Raw genomic sequence first — 8954 nt, forward strand, 5'->3', positions numbered from 1 at the left:
TGAGGGAGCGGGTGGAGTCAATCCTGGAGCCGCTTTTACATTTCCTGTTTCCAATTTGGGACTCGGTTTTGATTTCTATCATGCATTTTTAATTGACAGTATCGCGAAAAAAATGACATGTGTATGAGAGAACACACACACAAAAAAGCATAATAAAATAGGTTGTTTCCAAAACACACACACACACACACACACACACACACACACACACGTATATGCGAGCACATGCATGATACACACATGCATGCACATTGTCAGAAAGACACGCCTACATACATTATCAAGCACGCGCAAATACGCACATACAGCTGCAAAGATAAGCAAACTAGATCTTTCAAAAAAAAAAACAAGTTGTTGAGAACCTGATGGTTGCCAGCAGAACACATTTACATTTATTTGTGTGTGCGCGCGCGTGTGTGTGCATTCGTGCATGCATGTGTGCAGGCGTGCGTCCGTGCGCGCGCACATGTGTGTGTGGGTGTGTGTGTGTATGCGTAAGCAACGTGCGTGCATGCGTGCGTCTGTATGTGTCTATGCGCGTGCGCTTGTGTTTGCATGTATTCGTGCGTGCGTGTGTTCATACGTGCGTCCGTGCGTGTGTGTGTCTGTGTCTGTATGTATGCATAAAAGCGTGCGTGCACGCATACGTGCATGCGTATGTGTGTATGTGTATGTAAGCATACATACACAGAGATTCAACAATGCAAGATCTAGTCATCAACCCATCCACATGTCATATGCGGCTTCTGTTCAAACGTGTGTGTGTGTGTGTGTGTGTGTGTGTGTGTGTGTGTGTGTGTGTGTGTGTACACGTCTCTGTGTGTGTGTGTGTGTGTGTGTGTGTACACGTCTCGGTGTGTGTGTGTTTGTGTGTGTGTGAGAGAGAGAGGGGGGAAACACAGAGAGAGAGAGAGAGAGAGAGAGAGAGAGAGAGAGAGAGAGAGAGAGAGAGTGCAGTATATGCATGTGTGAGTATGCACAAGTTTTTAGATTGATATCCACTTGTATGTATCCTAATTTCTGCTGTATCTGTGTTTGTGTATGATTTTCGATTTATGTTCGTACCTTGTTATGTACTATCCCCCCACCACCACCACCCCTCCCGCCCGCAATATTCCTTATGACCCCGGTACACTTGGTAATAAAGACATATTCTATTCTATTCTGTTCCTTATTCCTGTGTTTATGATAGCCTGTGTTTTCATTAACATCTGTGAGCAGCATATTGGTCGCAGAGACACAGTCATTCACGCCGATGATGGGGTGTCCGCGTCAGCGTGTTTAGATTGCAAGCGCGAATAAAAGATTTTTTTTTTTTTTTTTTTTTTGGGGGGGGGGGGGGGGGCAGTGGTCTGTCAGCTCTTCAAACACTCGGCAGCCGCCACATCAGGGGAAACAATTTCATTCCCGATTCGTGGAGTTTCACAGGATAAATATTATCGTGTTCGATATCACTCGCGAGGAGGGAAATAAGCATATGCTTGTTTTGGGTCTGTCTTTCTTATTCTCTTTTTTTTTTTTTTTTTTGTGTGTGTGTGTTTTTACTGGCAAGTGCTTAAGAGAGAGTGAGACAGACAGACAGACAGGCAGAGACAGAGACAGACAGATACAGAAAGAGACAGAAACACAGATGAAATGGTAGAGAGGGAGGGGTACTGAGAGAAGAAAAAAAGGAAGAAAAAAAGGAGGTAAGGAGAGGGTGACAAGAAACACACAGACATGCAGACAGACAGATTGAGAAAGATTGATTGATTGATTGATTGATTGATATGGATACTTATACAGCGCCTATCCTCGGTCAGAGACCAAGCTCTAAGCGCTTTACAAACACAAGGTCATTTGCACAACAGGCTGCCTACCTGGGTAGAGCCGACTGACGCTGGGCGCTCATCATTCGTTTCCTGTGCCATTCAATCAGAATTCAGGCACGCACACATACACGCTCAGACAGACATGTAACATTTTACGTGTATGACCGTTTCGTTTATTTACCCCGCCATGTAGCCAGCCATATTCCGTTTTCGGGGGGTGCATGCTGGGTATGTTTTTGTTTCCATAACCCACCGAACGCTGACATGGGTTGCAGGATCTTTAACGTGCGTATTTGATCTTCTGCGTGCGTACACACACGAAAGGGGTTCAGGCACTAGCAGAAAGAGACAGAGAGACGAACAGAGATATACATAAACAAATACCTGCAAAGGTCTGTGGAAGTCAACAACAAGAACCAAGAAGAAACTGACAACAACAACAAATCTGCAAGGAAGAAAGATACCAACCCCCTAACGCTGACAATATCAATGGAGTAATGCATAATCAGTCTCAATCAACCCATCTCCTGTTTTTTTCTCATGTGATAGACGCGTTTTAATGGAATGATCTGCATTCCCATGACCTACAAGCATTTTAACTCTCTCCATACGAACGGCGAAAGAGACGACGTTAACAGCGTTTCACCCCAGTTACCATCATCAAAATACTGCAAGTGGAAGGCTCTTACACCGAAAAGGTGAATGTTGACAAAGAATACCACAATTCTGACGACGGAAGCTAAAGGTTGGGTCATTCAGACACCCACTGGATATCCGAGGGGTCTGTGTAGAGGAGAAGAGAGGACTGGCCGTACTGAGTGAGTTAATGGTATCATCCCTACAAACACTTTGAGGTGCTGTGGCAGAATCAGACAGCTGTTGAACTTCTGATCCAGTGTTCACCAGTGATCAGGGTTGGAGATCCCGTTTCGGCATGATGTTGCGTCCTTAGGAAAGGCACTTTACTCCGATATTCCGCATTCCATGCAGGTGTGAATGGGCACGTGACGTAGGTCGGGCGATGTCAAAACGGCGGAAGGAGAGGATTTGGCCCCGCCTGCCTATGTTGAGTCTTAGACACGGATATGAATTCACTGTCCCGATGACCTTAAAAGGCTATGGGAGCTTTTAAATCAACAAACACTTGGATTCTGATAGTCTGAATGACTGGAGCATTATCTGCTCTGTCATGTCATGTTGGGTTAGCAACAAAACGTAGTTTTCTTGCATGTGAAATGAGAGTATGCAATTGTGGTTGAAATGTTCTGTGAAAATGAAAAGGGGAATGTTTCCATCTAATATGCCAAAGAAGTGGGTGGGGAAAATGTACGAAGAATGCTTCAGAGGGTTTACCTGCCACAGTGTGTGCACATGCCTCTCTTTTTTTTCTTTTTCTTGTCTTTTTTTTTCCTTTCTTTTCGTCTTCTGTTTTGTTTTGTTTTTTTCTTTAAATCGTGAACTAGCTTCTGTACTTTGTATCGCCCGTGTGAGTGACAATTGGTCAATCTAACTGCTCGGCTCACAGCTCGGCCTTGACCTCAGCGTCATGTATTTCACGAATGGTCAAACTCCTCAAGGTTTCAACCCTCAATGAATGAGAAAATAAGGTCAGAACGCAGTGAGTCATATCGCATGGATCCGCAGAGGCACACTGGGTCGTCGGCTGATCAAGCAACGCTCTTCACTCAAAGTTGGAGAGTCGTCACACCTCGAAAATTCGATTAACTCTTTCCATACGAACGGCGAAAGAGACGACGTTAACAGCGTTTCACCCCAATTACCATCATCAAAATATTGCAAGCGGAAGGCTCTTATACTGAAGACGTGAATGTTGACAAAGAATACCACAATTCTGACGACGGAAGCTAAATGTTGGGTCATTCAGACATCCACTGGATATCCGAGGGGTCTGTGTAGAGGAGAAGAGAGGACTGGCCGTACTGAGTGAGTTAAAACCTTGCTTGGGTGCCGAAAAACACGAACAGGAGGAAGGTTGCAGAATGGTTAAGACGCTTATCTGTCAATGCAGTGTCCACGAGGGTCTGGGTTTGATTCCTACTCTTGCCCTTTCTCCCAAGTTTGACCTGGAAAATCAAACTGAGAGTGTAGTTATTCGGATGAGACGATAAACCGAGGTCCCATATGCAGCACGCACTTGGCGCACTGAAAAAGAACCCATGGCAAAACAAGTATTGTCCTCTGGCAAAATTCCGTTGAGGAAATCCAGTACACAAATATATTTGGATAGACTCCAGGCCTGACCAGCGCGTTGGGTTATGTTGCTGTCAGGCATCTGCCTAGCAGATGTGGTGCAGCGTATATGCATGGATTTGTCCGAACGCAGTGACGCCTCCATGAAAAACTGAAACTGAAACAGGGGGCCGATCCGTGCTACACTTTTGTCAGAGTAAGGGAATATAACTTTTCCTATGAAGACATGACTTGGCCATTTGGCGTTTATAGATACAGCACGGTGTCCTGAGTCTGTATACGTATACTGGTGGGTCTGTCCTCGTTCGTAGGAACAGAGTGTGGATGGGGGAAAATAAGTTGCTGTCAAACAAGTCATTATCAGTTCAGTACAACTGATTACTCTGACGAATAAAATCTTTTTATAGCTCTTGTTATTTGAAAGATCACACTTTAATAATAATAATAATGGTATTTATATAGCACTGAATCTTGTGCAGAGACAAATCAAAGCGCTTTCGCACCAGTCATTCACACGCATGACTTTAAACAAGGTATATAACACACAACTGAGTTAGATCAGAACGCGGTTCACTATTACGGCACCAAAGATGCTGATTTCATTTCAGTCTTTTTACTTTTGCTTCCTTCATGACCAAGTCTTTCCCTTCCAAAACAAACAGGGACCAAGCCAAGCATGATCAACGCCAAAACTGACGTACGTGCGATGCATACATGGAGCACCACGCGACGACGGCAGTTGACTGGATCCGTTGATTGGATTTCCACTCACTTGGGAGGAAGGGAAGTCGGGAATCTGAGTGAGTCGGGGAAGGGGGTAGGGGGAAGGGGGGGAGGGGGCAAGATGTTGTTGGCGGCAAGGGATGGTCAGTTCAGAGGTCAGCTCATTTTCTTATGAGATCACCCACACCCCAATGACGTCATATCAGGGTTCGTCCTGACGTCAACAGACCCGTGGTAATCAGTCATGTTTGGATTGTCAATGAAGTGTTTGGATTTTTTTTTAAATCTAAACAACACCCGGCTGATTTTCCTCTCCGTCCGCGAGACTTTGAGCGGTGGTCTGGATGCTAGTCATTCGGAAGAGATGATAAACCGAGGTCCCGTAAGTAGAATGCACTTGGCGCACTTAAACAAGCCTACGGCAAAAAGAGTTGTCCCTTGCAAAATGTGCAGTGAAATCCACTGATGGATGACGGTGCGTGTGACTGAAGCCTGACTGAATGACCCGCACCCTGTTTATGTATCTGTTTGACAGACTCTCCGCTCCAACTGTCCTTATGAAATGAAAGAAAATGAAATAAGATAAGTGAGTAAATATTAAAAAAAAAAAAAAAAAATTTAAACCAAAAAAATAAAAATACTGTTAAAACGCTGAAACAGTACAGGTGAACGGACAAAGGCTGAAAATATAATTATGACGCTCATAACTCGACGTACACATACCCCCATTCACACACAGGTAATCGAGGAGGAGTTTCGTTCAATGCCCCGTCAGATATACTGGTGTCTGAACACAGCTAGGTGATGGAGCACAGGCACAGAGACAGAAAGACAAGACAGACGAACATTCGCCACCTATGCTCATACGCATGCAACTGGAACACATAAACGATACCTCTCTCTCTCTCTCTCTCTCTCTCTCTCTATATATATATATATATATATATATATATATATATATATCTTTTGTCCACTTTAGAGCTTTAGAAAAAGATTCATCCCTTCAAAGTATTATAGTAGACCAACCTTTTTCAAACTAACATTATTAATGTCTTGCAGAAATGAATCTGTCATCGAAAACTTCGCAGTTTTTCCGTAAGAGTCGTTTCAGAGACGAACCACTATGAGCTGATACCACGATATTGTTCAAAGATATATACACAATATTAAAGAATTACATTTACAATATTTTTGTGCGCATCATTTTCTAAAAATGTTTCCTATATATGTGTACCCCCTTCAAATGGGGCCATGGCCTTTCTTGAATAAAACATCGTTATCGTTATCTCTGTCCAAAACTGAGGAAGTTTAAAAAGGCGGCAATACAGGGGCATCCAGAAGTCGTGACCTGGGTGCGGCCCGGTTTGTTAAGGGCCGAAACACTTGTCTGAGGGGGGCTCCTTCTCTGAAGACCTTGTACTGTCCAGCTCTCCCTAGAGTTTTCATCACTGCATCGGCTTTGGGCCACAGTAGAAGGTGGGTGAAAGAGCATCAGCGTGGGTAGGTGGGGGGTTTGGGACAGAGAGGTAGGGACAATGGAGTGGGAGGGGAGGCAGCATTGACAATGTAAAAGAGAAAGGAGAGGAGGGGAGAAAGAGAGAGAGAGAGAGAGAGAGAGAGAGAGAGAGAGAGAGAGAGAGAGAGAGAGAGAGATCATGTTACTTCATTCGAGTGAAACTAAACCGCTGTTGAATCTGTGACATAACATTACTATTTCCACCTGTCGCCCTGGTTCTCAACCACATTTTCCGTTCATAAAATATCACATCATAAAATATTTAATCGACAACGATGACCACGTCTCCAAATCAATATCGCCGGTGACATTCCCACTGTCGTGATCCCTGACCCTACTCGCGATCTGTCTTTCTCTCTCCTCTTAGGTTTTCATAGATCATTAACACCAATTTACCAACCCTTTGTCCTGCCTATGCTGTACAACAAAAGCAACAAGTAACCCTGACAACATCCCCCTCACCCCTCTCAACCCTCCACGCACACACACACACACACACACACACACACACACACACACACACACACACACACACACACACACACACACACACACACTAAAACCCACACCAACCATTTCCAGTTTGGAGGGGGCATGGGGGCTGGATGGAGGTGGGGGATGGGGGCGCAGAAGCAGACGTGAGGTGCTGATACTGGGAAGCGCTGGATCCTGAGCTGACCTTGACATCATTGCTGCAGAACTGGACACAGGGAAAACAAGGGGCCGATTATTAATAGGGTGTTAATCCCTTGTGACACATTGCGGTTCTTGGCCTGTTTTCCATTCTATGCAATGGGATCTGACCTGTGATTTGATTAAAGCGGTGTACGTCAGTTTCAAGCAACAGTCTCGGGTTTTTTGTTTGTTTTGTTTTTTTGTTTGTTTGTTTGTTTTGTTCCATGATATATTGCTGTTGTGGTGGTGGTGGTAGTAGTAGTTGTGGTTGTGATTGTTGCCGTTGTTGTTGTTGATGATGATGATGGTGATGGTTTTGTTAAACATTTGTGATGGACCAAGACAAAGGGAATTAATCAAACGATTAATGAAAAGCTTTTTTTTTTTTTAAATAAGCGAGACAAAAGATCTCCAGCTGCGCGCGCCTACGTAAACACACACACACACACACACACACACACACACACACACACACACACACACACACACACACACACACACACACACACACACACACACACACACACACACGAACGTTTCCCTTTTAAACTCCGAAAGAGAGTTTGGGGCTTAAAGTATACAATGTCCCGACTTACTGTTGATGAAGAAATAAGTCAGAAAAAAAGTTGCCATCCACTATGTCCTTATTCAAGAACTTTGTTTGTGGTTCATGCTATGTATTTCATGTTATATACAGAGGGCAGCGATGTGTGTGTGTGTGTGTGTGTGTGTGTGTGTGTGTGTGTGTGTGTGTGCCTATGTGCCTGTGTGCCTGTGTCTGTGTGTCTTTATGTTTGTGCTTGCTTCTTTGTGACCAGTTTTCTTCAACATTTCATTATGCATATAACAGCATGGATTATTCTGATTTTCGATCGTGTTTGCAGTAATACGAAACTCTTTCCCTCAATCATACCATACACATCGATAAACCGACACATCAGTGCACGACAGTGCGTGCAATGCTTACAGCACAGAACGTTTGCAATTAGATTGATCAGTTAATCGGATTTCCCTGATTATAGATGGGGTGAGAGTGGTCAAAAAGGGGTGGGGTGAAGGGGGGAGGGGGAAGACTTGATTGCAGGGAAGGGAGGGAGCTAGAGTCAGGAGCTTTTCGCTTTATATCTCTCACTCCGCATTTAGACTTTGTCCTGACATCAGTATTCATCAGTGCAGCAAATGTATGGATCACAGAGTACAGCTTGGAAAAGAGTGAGAGAGAGAGAGAGAGAGAGAGAGAGAGAGAGAGATCGCTTACTGTCTGAGACTGAGTTTGGATAAGATCGTTCACATCTTTGTCTGTCTGTCTGTCTGTCTGTCTCCTTGAGAGTGCTCGGTCGATCACTGTCTTCAGTAGTCATTCCCCCCCCCCCCCCCCCCCCCCCCCCCCCCCCCCCATCCCCCCCGCGCCCACCGCCACCCTCACAATCTCAAACATTTAGAGTTGTACAAGACGGAAATGCACTGGTGGACGTATGCGGTAAGACATGAATGTGTTATCTCCCTCCTGCGATCTCCGTGTGTCACCCGTCCCCGCACTAACTCAGTCATGCAGTCAGGTCCCCCCCCTCGCCCCCACCCCATTCCCCACCACACCCTTTCCACACCCTCCTTCCTCTCTCTTCATCGCACATTCTGTGTGTGTGTGTGTGTGTGTGTGTGTGTGTGTGTGTGTGTGTGTGTGTGTGTGTGTGTCTGTCTGTCTGTCTCTGTCTCTGTCTGTCTGTCTGTCTGTCTCTCTCTCTCTCTATCTGTCTCTCTCTCTGTCTGTCTCTCTGTCTGTTTCACTCTGTCTCTCTCTCTGTCTCTCTCTCTGTGTCTCTCTGTCTCTGTCTTTCTCTCTCTCTGTGTGTTTGTCCCTCCACTTCCCATTTATTCATTCGTCCAGTCAATGTTGCTTTAGCACAGCCGACCCTGCAGAGCGAATTCAGGTCTGAAAACACCGTCAGTCGATCCTGGGGAAGATGAAGAAGAAGAACAAAGCAACAAACACCTGCCAAAGAAAATGTGGCAGACAT

Source organism: Babylonia areolata, chromosome 2, assembly GCF_041734735.1.
Source record: "Babylonia areolata isolate BAREFJ2019XMU chromosome 2, ASM4173473v1, whole genome shotgun sequence".
NCBI lineage: Eukaryota > Metazoa > Mollusca > Gastropoda > Neogastropoda > Buccinidae > Babylonia > Babylonia areolata.